The following is a 14,448-nucleotide window of genomic DNA, read 5'->3' on the forward strand; positions in this document are numbered from 1 at the left end:
CTCAGCACCTTTGAAAGTGAGACCCCGAATTGCAAACTAGCACATTGAACCGCACAGTTAAGTAGTTGTAACTCCAATGGAAGTCCTAATACTGTACATGATAACTTTCACTATCACTGTGTTAACTCCTGGTAAGTATGTATCCAACTCTTGCCTTAATTTTGTTCCCAGTTTATTGGGAGCTGGCCTAGGGACTGCAGAGTTACTAACATTATTGATTACTCATTAACCTGCTCAATAATCCTTTTGTTTTTGATTGCTTAATAACCTGTATCAATCTATATAACAACTGACCTAAACCGACCAGGCCATTATCTATTTGATCTAAACCATTGTTCATGTGGCATTATTTGTACTGTACCAGACTGAGTGAGGATGCCAAGTATTATTTCTTAATGTGATCTTTCGGCTTCCATTCTCTTCTACTCCAGGTCTAGGTCCTGATTCAGAAAAGCACTTAAAAACTTTCTTAGGTCCATAGATGCAATCCTGGCCCATTGAAACCAATAGGAGTTTTGCTACTGGCCTCAGTGGGGCCAGGATTTCACCCTATGTCTATTCAGCACAGTAGTTTGGTGCATATTTAAGTATGTGCTTCAGTACAGGAAGCTAATGGAACTTAAGTGCTGTCCTGAACAGGGATGCTTTCCTAAGTCAGTGTCTTTATCAGAAAGATTTGTACACTGAAAAGATTTGCATGATGCATAAAACTTGTATACCTTGAAAAGAGTATGATTGATGAGAGGGTGGATGACCCATTTCCTCCCTATTTTCAGTTAATATGAGTCTTGATCCTGAGCACAAAGAATAAGCAGGAGTGAAGGAATATGAGTATGACTACACTAGAGCTGGAGATGTAATTTCCAGCTCAGGTAGACTCTGATTGAGCTAGACACTAAAAATAGGAGTGCAGCCTCAGTGGTGAGAGCAGCAGAACTATCCCATCTGAAACTCTAGGTGTGTATTTGGGCAACTAGCCTATCCCGCTACTCATGCTGCTGTGCCATTCTGCTTCCAGGACCAAAATATATTCATCTTAATCTGTATTGTTGTACCATCAGACTGGAAGATTTGCTCCTAAACAAGCTCCAGCTGTTGAGTGTTGACTTGGAGGAGTAGACAAGTTGGACTGGAGTAAAGCTGGTAGGTGCTGAAAAAGGAGAATACATTAGGGATTGGAAAGGAATGAGATTTACTATATCAATATCTTCTAGTAGCATGAGGAGTTGATATTATTTCTCCTTCTGCATTTAGAATCTTGTCTGGCTTTGTTTGGTATGCCAGCCAGGTGCAGCATGATTTGCACTATATGCTAGTAAGCCTAATATCTTGGGATTCTCTAGATATATCCTGAGGCTTTGGAGACTTGTGTTCAAGAAGAGGAACCTTGCTGGCAGAAATATAACTATATACCATGGGAAAATCTTGTGTTTTTTTTGTTTTTATTTTTAATAGATAAAAATAATTAATACAAGAATCTAATGCCTTTGGGTCTATACAATTATTTTCTCTGAATATCTTTTACCTAAAATGTTAAAAATACATATTTTTGTGGTATATAAAGGGGGGAAATGATGTTATGTTCATTTTAGCATCAAATTACATTGTAAAGTGATTGATTTAAAAAAATCTTGACTAAAATCTTGATTATGATATTGTACAAAGTAGCATCAAATATTATGCATATAGGTCAAACAATATCCATTAATAAGGGAAAGTATTCATGGAATGATACATGTTTGTTACTGGATATAGAAACATTTTCACAAACATAGCAGGGGTATTTATAGTGAGTCTTGTGGGGAGGAAGGAAATTTTAACCCCATTTTTATGGGAATAATATAATCTTTAAGTCACTAATTATGATATATCTGTCTACCCTTTCACCCTGTTATGAGGCACTTATTAATGAGCCACTGTGACACTTACATGCCTCTGTTGCAGTTTGGGTCTCCCAGGTCATCCTAGGTGTGACGGGGCTCTGAACTTACTCAACCTTTGGTCTTGATATCCAGGCAGTCAACAAAATGAGTCTGGTTGTGGGTTAGTCAGTCCTGTGACTGAATCCATGACAGTCCTTTCCTTAAGGGTCTATCAACAATCAAAAGGAAAACCAGACATAAACAAACATAACGTTTAAAACAAACAAAAGGAAATATTTCTTCACACAATGCACAGAACTCATCAGAACAGGAACTGGTTGTCAGGCGATGTTGTGAAGGCTAAAGCTATAACTGGGTTCAAAAAAGGATTAGGTAAGTTCATGGAGGATAGGTCGATCAATGGCTATTAGCCAGATGGTCAGAGATGCAACCCCATGCTATGGGTGTCCCTAGCCTCTGACTGACAGATGCTGGGACTGGACGACAAGGCATGGATCACTTGATAATTCCCCTGTTCTATAAATTTCCTTTGAAGCATCTGGCATTGGCCACTATCAAAATACAGGATACTGGGCTAGAAGGAGCATTGGTGTGACCCAGTATGGTCGTTCTTACATTCTTACAAGGAGGTGGCAGGACTCTCTTCCTTCACGGAGCCTCTGGTAAGCCAGACCCTGGTTCAGCACCTGTAGGTGAGTCTCTACTAATAGTCCCAAACTAATGATTCAGTATAAGGTCCTCCATTTCCCTCAAAGCCCTGCCCCCCAACAGGCAGCAGTTGCCCCAAGCAGCTTCTGCCTTCAGACAGGCACCCTCCAGTAGCTAAGGAATGAAGATTTGCTCTCTCCTCAGGTCTCCTCGCATCTGAGCTGGCTTCTCTCTTCTACATCCTCCCTCTAGGCCTGACATGCCTTGTAGGTGTGGTAGAGTGGGGCTGCTTGAGCCCAGAGCAGTTCACTAACCCTCATCTGTCCAGTGTGGGGCTTGTACTTCCTCTCACAGTCTCTGTAACTACTACATTTCTGGCACAAAAAATAAAATAAATTCTAGTTATTAAAATTATAATTTAGTTCAGGGGTCGGCAACCTCTGGCACGCGGCTTGCCAGGGTAAGTACCCTGGCAGGCCGGGCCAGTTTGTTTACCTGCCGCGTTGGCAGGTTCGGCCGATTGCGGCTCCCACTGGCCGCGGTTCGCCGTCCCAGACCAATGGGGGCAGCGGGAAGCCACGGCCAGCACATTCCTCGCCTGCGCCGCTTCCCCCAACCCCCATTGGCCTGGGACGGCCAGTGGGAGCTGTGATCGGCCGAACCTGCCGATGCGGCAGGTAAACAAACTGGCCCAATCCGCCAGGGTTCTTACCCTGGCGAGCCGCATGCCAGAGGTTGCTGACCCCTGATCTACCTACACAGTATGAGATTACTCCATCTTTATGAAAGTTCAATAGGTTTTACCATCAGTTAATAATAAGTATATTTCCATTAATCAGGATATATTCCTGGATGAGTAAGAAACAGAAAAATTGGCTATATTTGTTGGGTAAGTTCATTGCAATGAGTAGTTCAGCTAGCTCTACTATTTAGCAGATATTATCATCAAAACTATTTCTGATAGACTGTGTTTAAATCAGTTCCTCTTCTCCCACTTCCACTGCCTGGACACAAAACCTTGCCCTTGTCGGACCTCTCTCACACTGCCCCTAATATATATCACTGCTTTCCTAAATTTCTCTGCCTTAAAAACCTCCCGTCTCATGCCAAATCTAACTTTAAAAATTCCTCTGTTTCCAAATGCCTCTTAAATTCTCCTTCCTGGATCTCCATTATTGACTTTATGATTAACTGCTTTAATTTGGACTATATTCCTCATTTTTTTTACACGACTGTATTCAGTAATTTATTCCATATACTATATTTTATTTTTAACTCTGAAAAGTTTGTTGGGATTGGAATACACTTTTTAAATGCAAAACCCTATATAAAGTTAAGTTGTTTTGTAATGCAGAATAACATACAGTACACAATGAACATATTTCTGAATAATGAAGATATCTTCACTTTGCCTGATTACAGAAGAGATCAAGGTGGAGAAGGACATCTCTCTTGATAATGGTGAAATGGTAGTTCCAGGTAAGTATAAATAACCACAGTTATCATTTGTACTCAAAGTTAGTTAAATAGGTACAGGTCTCATTCCTGGAAACTGGACTTGGGAAATACTGAATATATGTTAAATATCACTGAAGGTTGTGTTCAAATTATTAACTGGCATTTTTTATGCAATTCATCCTCTCTTGCAGGATCTTCAAATGTTACAGTGGTAAACTGCATGGCTGGAATAAATGAGCTTAGATTCTGCCTCCTGCAGGACAGGATCCTGAACTCAACCATCTCATGGTCACTGCTGTCCAGGTTGCCACCCACTTCTACTTCCCCTACCAATTCTTCCCGGTTTGTGAGCAGCAGGTTAAGAGGAGCATGGCCCCTAGTTGGTTCCTCCAGCATGTGCACCAGGAAGTTGTCCCCAACACTCTCCAAAAACTTCCTGGGTTGTCTGTGCACTGCTGTATTGCTCTCCCAGCAGTTGTCAGGGTGATTGAAGTCCCCCATGAGAACCAGAGCCTGTGATCTGGAAACTTCTGTTAGTTGTCCAAAGAAAGCCTCGTCTACCTCATCCTCCTGGTCTGGTGGTCTATAACAGATGCCCACCACGACATCACCCTTGTTGCTCTCACCTCTAAACTTAACCCAAAGATTCTCAACATGCTTTTTTCCAGTTTCATACTGGAGCTCTAAGCAATCATACTGCTCTCTTACATACAGTGCAACTCCTCCAACTTTTCTCCACCGCCTGTCCTTCCTGAACAGTTTATACCCATCCATGACAGTGCTCCAGTCGTGTGAGTTACCCCGCCAAGTCTCTATTATTCCAATCACATCATAGTTCCTTGACTGTGCCAGGACTTACAATTCTTCATGTTTGTTTTCCAGGCTTCTTGTGTTCTTGTACAGACACCTAAGATAACTAGCTGATTGCCCTACTTTCTCAGGAGGCCTCCCCTGTTGCACTCTCCTCCTTGTGTTTCCTCCCAGTATCCCACTTCCCCACTTACCTCAGGGGTTAGGTCACCATCCCCTGGCAAACCTAGTTTAAAGCCCTCCTCACTAGGTTAGCAAGCCTGCCTGCGAAGTTGCTCTTCCCTCTCTTCGTTAGGTGGATCCCATCTCTTCCTAGCAATCCTTCTTCCTGGAACAACATCCCATGGTCGAAAAATCCAAAGCCCTCTCTCCGACACCACCTGCACAACCACGCATTTACCTCCACAATTTGATGGTCCCTACCTGGGCCTTTTCCTTCAACAGGGAGGATGGACAAGAACACAACTTGCACCTCAAACTTCTTTATCCTTCCCAGAGCAAAGTAGTCTGCAGTGACATGCTCAAGGTCATTCTTGGCAGTATCACTGGTTCCCACGTGGAGAAGTAGGAAGGGGTAGCGGTTCAAGGGCTAGATTAGTCTTGGCAGACACTCCGTCACATCTTGAATTCTAGCTCCGGGCAAGCAGCATACTTCTAGATTTTCCCGGTCTGGACGGCAGATGGATGACTCTGTCCGCCTTAGGATGGAGTCTCTGACCACCACCACTCGTTTCCTCCTGTTGGGAGTGGTGGTCATGGAACCCCCTCATCTCTAGGACAATGCATCCCATGCCTTCCTGTCGATGGAGTCTCCTTCTGATCCCTTCCCTCAGATAACTCTTCCAAACCATTCTCCACCGTAGTACCTGTTCAAAGAGCTTGAGAACGGTTTCTTACCTCTATCTGCACTGGGGGTACATGAGTTCTCCTCTTTCTTCTTCTGGAGGTCACATGTTGCCAATTTTCTTCCCCGTTCTGCAGTCTCTGATTCTTCAGCATACTGTGCTTGCAGTATCAAACGCTGACTTCTATCCAGAAAGTCTTCATTTTCTCTGATACAATGAATGGTTGATACTTGGGTCTCTAGTCCTTTAACCTTCTCTTCCAATAGGGAGACCAGCTTGCACTTCATACAGACGAAGTTGCTTCTGTCCTCTGGAAGAAAGACAAACATGGCACATCCTGTGCAGGTCAGAAGAGCTGCTCACTCACTATCCATATTGTCTTCCTTCTAAGAGCCTCTTCAGATATTGGATTTACTGCTCACAGAAGCTGGAAAGGCAAAAGACTCTGTAGGAACTCCTCCACCGGTGAACTCCCAGGCAAACTCCCTCTGTTTGCCTGTCCTCTGTTCACCCACCTTCACAGTCCACTTCTCTTAAAATGGGTGGTCATGAATTAGCCCTGTGTTTGATGGTGATACATTACAGTGGCATATGTCCATTGTACCATTATTAACCCATTGGTTTCTGACTGGTTTAATGAACACATCTTTGGGATTGTCTCTCTGTCAGATACCTGGTTAGCCATAAAACTAGCTATTTTAAAGTTTCTGTACTTTAAAAACTTTCTGATTAGCTGAAACTTTTATATATTTTTTCAGTTCTATTCAGTGACTAATCATCTGCCACCTAACAATGCACCATGTTGCAGGGAGGTGGAATAGCTGCCTACCACAATGAGGTTTAGTGAGAACTGAGTAGCTAATGTTGGTGGTAAAGTGCTTTGCCGACGAAAACTGCTGTGTAAGTGCTAAATATAATTATGATTATTAGAGGCACATTCCAACCCAAATGTTTCTGTGATTTTATGGCTGGCATAGATTCCATTTGGCATAATATGCAAAAATGGCTTTTTTAAGAGTGCTCAGGTAATAAAAGTTCCTGGTGTGCATCTAGTTGAGATGCTCATGTAAATTTGCAAGACAAGAATCAAATGTATTTTAACATATTTAGCCAACTAATTATGTGTTCAGTATGATCATATATCTATATATCTTTTTAACAAAGTATTTTAGGGGTGGAATCCATAACATGGTTACAGAACAAAGGTCCATAATGTGTAACCATTTAAACGTGTTGAGTGGTACCTTATTCCACAAGTAGCCTAAATATTAAAAAAGTAAGATCTTACTCACTGAGAGTCAGTGTGACCCAAGTAGACCCTCACATGTTAAGGAAATATCAGAGAGGGGCCAGATGATGATTGGTCCTGGGGTAGATAAATGTAAGGGGATGGTGCAATAAATCTCCTCCCTTTGCATGCCCATATAAGGGTTCAGTCTCTGCGCTCTGAGTGCAGCATTCCCTGTAGGAAGAAAAGGGTCACAGAGGACCCTGAGGCACAGTCCCACAATGACCCCCCGTGGGGTATGCTAGTCACACTGCTTCTCCTCTGAGCTTTGTAGGAGATTAGAGATAAGGGCAGAATGTTAGTCCCTGCATTCTAGAAGATATGGCAAACATGGGGGAGGGGGGGAAATTGAACATCAAGCTAGAAAGTGTGTTTCTTACACAATGCAGAAAACAAGAGCTTGCTTGTTATTATTTATTATTCAGGCAGCACTGTAACTGCACCCAGCACTTTACAAATCCAATATAAGCATATAATAAAATCCCTGACCCAAGGTGTTTACAATAAAACACAACTAGTATAGTTCAGCTCTGGCTAGATTCTGTGCAAATGGGGTGAGGAGGCACTGCAAGTACAGAAATATTCAGAATCCCACTGAGCAGTGTAACCTGCTCCTCCTAGAATCCCTGTGGGTGCTAGATACCTGAAATGGGGTGTACAGGAGCTATGGCTCCACCCTTCCTCCCTGCCAATCAGCAGAGCTAGCTTCTTGAAGAATAGAGCAGCATAGCCACCAGTATGCCCTGCTCAGAAGATCTTAGGGGGGAATCTGGCTGATTCAAAAATAATTTCTCCTGGGAACTCTGACTGCCTTGGCTTTCCCTTATCATGCACTGATGGCATCCAGGGCACAATCTAATACGAAGTTAAGCTTTTTTGTTGTTGTTGTTGTTGTTATCGCTTTAGCACAATGCATTACTGGATCCATTCGTTATTTCCTGGATCGGCAGCAAGAATTCAAAGAGGCGTTCAGTTCTAAGTGCTATTTAAAAACTCATATATTTGCATTTACTGTGAATATATTTCCTTTTCTGTTCCTGTCTTTTGATTTATTTTGATCTATTTGTTTTGAGGAAATGCTTACCCCACCCAGCATGGATGGCCACTGTTCTGTTTTTGAGAATGTTAGTTCTCCTCTGCTGTCTAAGGACCAGGTCTTGCACTGGGATTCACTAGTTCACACCCTAGAGCACATACAATTGTACCAGTGAAGTCAGTAGGGCTACAGACAGGGGTACTGTAGAACTAGTAAGAAACTGCTGGTACATCAAAAGCTAAGCACTTAATGGAAACATGCTGCTTTTGATAAATCTTCTGATGGAACACAGCGAGTGTTCTGAAACTTGCCTGCCAGACAGGTTTCTGCCTGGTTTCTTCCCAGCTTGCCCACCCAGCTCCTCAACAGCTTGTTAAGGTCTGTGACAGCCCCACCATGTGAACTGTCCCAGATTGGGCCAGAGAACCCAGGGCTAGGGGGAAGGGGGTTGCAAGCACTTTGGAGGACAGGATTAGAATTCAAAACAACCTTGACAAATTGGAGAATTGGTCTGAATCAACAAGATGACATTCAGTAAAGACAGGTGCAAATTATTACACTTAGGAATAGAAAATCAAATGCACAGCTACAAAATGGGGAATAACTGGCTAGGCAGTAGTACTGCTGAAAAGGATCTGGGAATTATAAGAGCATCACAAAATGAATCTGAGTCAATAATGTGATACTGTTGTGAAAAAGCTAATATAATTCTGGGATGTATTAACAGGCAGGGAAATTTTTTATGATACACACAGCTGGCAGCCGGGCCAAACCTGAGTGGTGGGGTGACCCTGCATGCCAGGTTGCAACATCACTCAGTTTGGGGGCCCTCTCAAATGGGGAGCCTCAGAATGTCTCTTTGTCCCCCTCTCTGAGTGGCCCTGCCCACCAGTTGTATGCGCCCTGCTTCTGGCAATTGTACATGCCATGGGTAACATGCACACAGCTGAAGGCACCACTGTAAACAGGAGCATTGTATGTAAGACATGGGAGGTAACTGTCCAACTCTACTCAGCACTGGTGAGGCCTCCACTGGAGTACTGGGTCCAGTTCTAATTATCTCACTTTAAGAAAGATGTGAACAAATTGGAGAGAGTCCAGGGGAGAGCAATAAAAATGACAAAAGGTTTCAAAAACCTGGCCTATGAGGAAAAGTTACAAAAATGGGCATGTTTAGTGTTGAGAAAAGAAGACTAAGTGGGCAGCTTATAACAACCTTCAAACAGAGGACTGTTATCAATTGTTCTCCATGAACACTGAAGGTAGGAGATGAAGGAATGGGCTTAATGTGCATCAAGGGATATTTAAGTTAGATATTAGGAAAACCTTCCTAACTATAAGGATAATTAGATTGAAATAGGCTTCCAAGAGAGGGTGTGTAATCCCCATCAGTGATTGATGAGATAATGGCCCATTGAGAGCTGTTTGCTTATTAGGTATTACTTGTTACCACAGGTGTTTTCTATAATAAGGACTTACTTACAGATATCCTTAATCTATTGATTAGATAAACTGAGATACCATAAAAGCACAGATAATTTGCAGATATCTTTAGCTCACTGATTAGGTAAGCTGCAATGCCATAAAAGGACCTCCTCATATAGATCAGTTATGGGAAAGGAATTATTTTTTTTTGTCTTGAGCAAGTATATAGGGATGAGAGATTTGCGGTATTAGTTAGGAGCGAATTGAGGTGTAGTCACTTCAACAGTCTCCAGATCAGTTTGGTAATGATAGGCTTTCTTTCTGTATTAATATTTGACTAATCATCTTTGATTAATAAATTACTGATTGAGCCTGAATACTTGACCTCTTATTAATAACAGAACAGAACCGAAACCCAACAAGATCTCATCACTGAAAATCATTTCTTTATGAGAAAAAATTAATTCATAAAGGAGGTATTTTGTGTACTATAAAGTTAGTGAACACAGTTCAGCCCTAATTCTGCTCTCTGTTATCCTGATACAAAGTCAGAAAAAGACAATTATCTTTGTGCTATTTAGCAGGGATCAGCACCTTTGGCACGCGGCCTGTCAGGGAAATCCGCTGGCGGGCCGGGACAGTTTGTTTACTTCAGCTGTGTAGTCTGTGCAGAAAATTATGTTCTCACTTACACTTCCTCTTGAAGTCAATGGCTGTTGCACTCACATAACTGAGAGTTGAATCCCCACCCCACCCCACATACATGCACCTTGTGTTTTTTATTATGTGTTCAAGCCAGAAGAGCCCTGATTGCCATATCATTAATCTGACCAAACATAAGCCATAATAGTAATTCAGAAATAAACAACCTGCAGGCTCCAAAGAACAGCCAACAGAAGTATATACAGGAAATTCACTTCTACTGACCTTATAGGCCTGTTACACTCAAAACTCACAGAATCAGGCATTTAGGGTTTGAGCCTGCTCCCACTGAAATGAATGGCAGTTACTCTGTCATTCCACCACCCACTCTTACATATATTATATAATTTATACACAGCTGTTAATTTATAAACCCAGCCGATTCCCTTTTAGTACTTTGAAATCAAAAAAAGCCCCACATGACCAAAATATTTAACTTTGAAAACTGATGCATATGCATGAAAAATGGCTTCTCATAAGAAATTTGCTAGGAATAGTAATATATATTCCAAATTGTGTAAACAGGGTATTAAGGTTAAACTCTCTACAAAGCTTTTATTAGCCTCTAGTTAAATAGTAGTGCATGTTTTTAAAATGTTCTTCACACCTATGTAAAATGGTAGGTCATAGTGAGTAAATACGTTCTATTATGAGCATTAAATAAATAACACGCATTAAAAAAAATCTAAATATCTATTTCCATGATACACTTAAATGGTACTAAAGAGACTTTTAAAGTGCCTAGCATATATACTCTAATCTGTGTTTTAAAACATACCATAAAAAATACATTTTTAAATGATAGACTTTAACTGCTCAAAAGGAGCCATTATGTCCTGTCAGATCCACTCATGTTTCATGCAGTTCTAGAAGATTATTTTTTGCCTGGTTGTTTTTGGAAATAACTACTGTAAACATACATGAAATAAAGACACAAAACATACATCTTTCTGTGATATTAAAATTTATCTAGTAAGTAATGTAACATACCTACAAGGACACAAGTCAAATACTTTTTAAATCAACACATTTACATTTTTGCCCTCCCATTGTTTATAATCCCTCTTTGACTCTGAACATTTGATTCCTATCCTAACTATTTTGTCCTTTACCATTTGGCAAACCATTTCATCAGGGTTTTTAAATGCTGCACAATCCAAGACAGGTCGCTTTGGGGTGAAATTCAACTGATGTGAAAGGCTGGAGCAAGATGTCCTGTACCAGTCAAATGCTGCAGCATATCTGGGGTTGGAGTGAGGGCCTGGAGCTGCAGAGAAGGGCTCCAAACCAGCTTGACTAGGCTGAAAGGAAATGGGAGTTTGAAGGCAGGCCCAAGAAGAAGACAATGGACTGAAACTGCACAGATACAGGTCTGCAAATTACCCTCTAGTCTGGAACAGCACCCAAAGAAGCAACATCCCACTCCTGAGTTAAGGAGTCGAATGTCATCCTCAAAATACCTACAGCCAACACAGCTGCATAAACTCACATATATTAAGGTGTTATATGGTAATACTGAATTTCACTCAAAATAGTCTTTCACTGGTGGTCAACCAGTATCATCAGCAATATCAGTGGGAATGCCATGGTTAATTTATTTAATTCTTAGCCATTCATTATATTAACTTTCTATTGATGTGGAGCCAAAAGAAGGAATGCATGTAAACAAATAGTTACTCTTGTGTAGAGTAGGGCCTCCACAAAACAATGGTCTTTTTAAAAGAAAAAATGTAATATCAAGAATGATTGTTTTACATAAATAAAAAGAGATTCTGGATAAGATTTTTTACTAGTGTAATCATTTTAAAATAGGTCAAATTTGGTGCCTAAAAACTATTTGACAGTGCTCTTTTAGGCACTGATCCAACAAAGCACTTTAATATGTGCCTAGATTTGAGTAATCCCATGGAAGTCAAGAAGAATACTCATGTGATTGAAGTTAGGCAAAAGCTTAAGTGCTTTGCTGGATTGTGGCCTTAAACATTTCTATCTTCTTTTATGTCTATAAGTATTGCAAGAGTCAATGTGTGATCTTATGTACCAAAATCTGGATAATGCAGGGAAAGTGGTGTAGACACTCCACATACTCACTTGTAATTCTGCTTCTATATATACTGCGAAAGTACTTCCACAGCATTTCCTCACTCCTACGCTTGTAAGAGAAATGTATTGTATTAGGGATAGTTTGCTCAAAGAGATGCAAGTAGCAGTCATTGCTCTGTTAGGGCTGCTGCACAGAGTTATTTATATTCCAGTAGCATCTAAAGGCTCCAGCTGAGATCAGGATCCTATATTGCAACATACAATAGGAGATGGTCTCTGTCCCAAAGAGCTTATAATCTAAGCAGAAAGTGAAGAGAAGTGAATCGCTCAAGGTCTCAAATCCAGTCAGGGGCACAGCAAGGAACAGACCCAGAATTTCTCTCTCTCAGTTCAGTGCCCTTTCCATTAGGGAAAACACCATCCGAAACATGTCTACTTTCCCTATGAGCAGCCCTATATTATGCCTCTCCTGATTTTGCAAAGTCAGTGCAACCAGCTTTTTTCTGTATGCTCCATTGGTGTCAAAAGATGTACTAATGTGTGCATATGCACACTGACTGCCATAATTTGATACCAATCCTTAATGTTCTACAATAACTACTTCTAGAAATAACAGATGTAACTGAGAGCAGAATTTGGTTTCCCAAACAACTAAGGCCCTAATCTTGCAAAGGCTTACCTATGTGCTTCACTTTATACACTGTGAAGCCACTGAAGACAACAGGATAACTCTCATAGGAAAAAAAAAGATTAAAAGTTAAGGACCTGCATAGAACTAGCATTGCAAGATCATGGCTCTAAATATGATTTGGAGTTTAGTTTCTTGTAAATAAGCAAGACATTGCACTCCTCATGATTCTACAGATTAAATATGAGGTAAAATCCACACTAATGTCCATGAAAAGTTATTCGGGTTATTTTCTTTTTTAGAAATTAATTTTGAGCAGAGTGCGATGGGATGGGTTGGGGATGGACAGAAGATAGCTGCCATTTTTGAAAGAACCTCCTTCATCTGATAGCTAAAGATTTACCGATTCATACAAATGTCCCAAGTTTAATTTGTAATATGAATTAAATTGAACTTTCATTTCTGATCATTTCCATAGCAAGAGAAAGGATCTAATAAAAATCAAGCTGAGTTTCTTGTAATGTGAGACTAGAGGATTTCTATTTTCCCTGCAGCCTTTTTTAAAATATAGTACATAGATCAGTTTATGAGGTGATAGTCAAAGTAATATAATTTGTTTTTCATCTCTAATAATTTTATTTTAAAAAATAAACAGATTAAAAAAACCCCAAAAGACAGAGCATATAAAAGCAGATTTGTTGGCGAACCAAGTTAATTTAATCTTTTAATATTGTAGCTCCATTCACTGTTAGGTAAAAACGTTCTTAGAAAATATTAAGAAATATATGTGATTATTGCATTTGTGGTTGAGGGGTGGACATTGTTACTGTCAAAATAAATACTCATGCTAGCTTATTATTTTTTAACTGATGGACTGTAGAATGAGTCATTTCTCTCAGATGATGTTTTAGCTAGCATCTCAAAGGATTAGATCCACAAGAGATTTAGGCATCTAAGTCCAAAGTTTAGATCCTCAAAACCCCTTTTCAGCTGCTAATTAACCTTGTAGGGCCGGAATTTCCACTGGAAGTGTCCCCTAGATGCTTACATTTCTGTCAGTGGGAATGTGCAAATATGCCTGATGCTGCTGTGCTGTCTGGTCTCTAAATGCCAGGATGATTCACAGGCTACATCTACACTTGTAGATGGGGATGTGATTCCCAGCTCGCGTAGACAGTGTCTGCACTAGCTTGAGCAATGTACCCTCAATAGCACAGGTGGCAGCTCAGGCTAGCTGCCTAAGTACATTCCCACCCAGACTTCTTTGGTACATACTCAGGAAGCTAGCATGAGCCACTGCCTATGCTACCCTATTGCTTCACTGATGTTTTTAGCACACCAGCTCCAAGTGCAGACTTAGCCACAAACGAGGCCATATGCACTACCACATCCCCTTTTTTTTTTCAGGAAAAGACTGACCTGGATTAGGCACCCATCTCCAGGAGAGGGTTCATGACTGTGAATCCCTAGCAGAGATAGGAGCATAAGTCCCTTTGAGGGGCAGGAGTTAGGTCCTCAGCTGCTCTCCTCAGCATTTCCTACTGGGTAGCCAGCTTCCTGCTCAGCATGATGACATTCATCCCACTCTCAGAGGCCTAACTCTCCACATTGTATAGGGAGCCAGGGTGCCTAACTTAGGTTTTGCAAGGCTAAGCCCAAGACACCTTTGTGGATCTATCCCA

Source organism: Terrapene carolina, unplaced genomic scaffold (genome assembly GCF_002925995.2).
Source record: "Terrapene carolina triunguis isolate 2854851 unplaced genomic scaffold, T_m_triunguis-2.0 Scaffold17, whole genome shotgun sequence".
NCBI lineage: Eukaryota > Metazoa > Chordata > Testudines > Emydidae > Terrapene > Terrapene triunguis.